The sequence below is a fragment of the Penaeus monodon genome, chromosome 21 (genome assembly GCF_015228065.2).
Source record: "Penaeus monodon isolate SGIC_2016 chromosome 21, NSTDA_Pmon_1, whole genome shotgun sequence".
NCBI classification, from domain to species: Eukaryota; Metazoa; Arthropoda; class Malacostraca; order Decapoda; family Penaeidae; genus Penaeus; species Penaeus monodon.
The window spans coordinates 19,034,451-19,034,756 of NC_051406.1; positions in this window are offsets into that span (position 1 = coordinate 19,034,451).

Sequence of the window (306 nt, forward strand, 5' to 3'; positions counted from 1 at the left end):
GTACTTACACATATTTTCTCTTTTTCTTCCAAGAAATTTTTTTGTCGATATTGCTGGCGTATCTTAGATGGCGAAATTCTCCAAGGCCTAAACAAATTAGAAGTTGAAATTAGCATCAGTTTACCATCATTTCCACTATATAAGGCGCAGTGCAAACTCTTTTAACATGTATGTATGCATGTCTTGGCTCGTCATCACATTAAGCGAAGACGAAAGAGAGCGTGAGCGCCGGGTCAAGGGAACTCCAGGAATTGCGAAACATCACCTTATTTCCCTGTGTTTTCATGTCACCGTTCAATTCTGAGG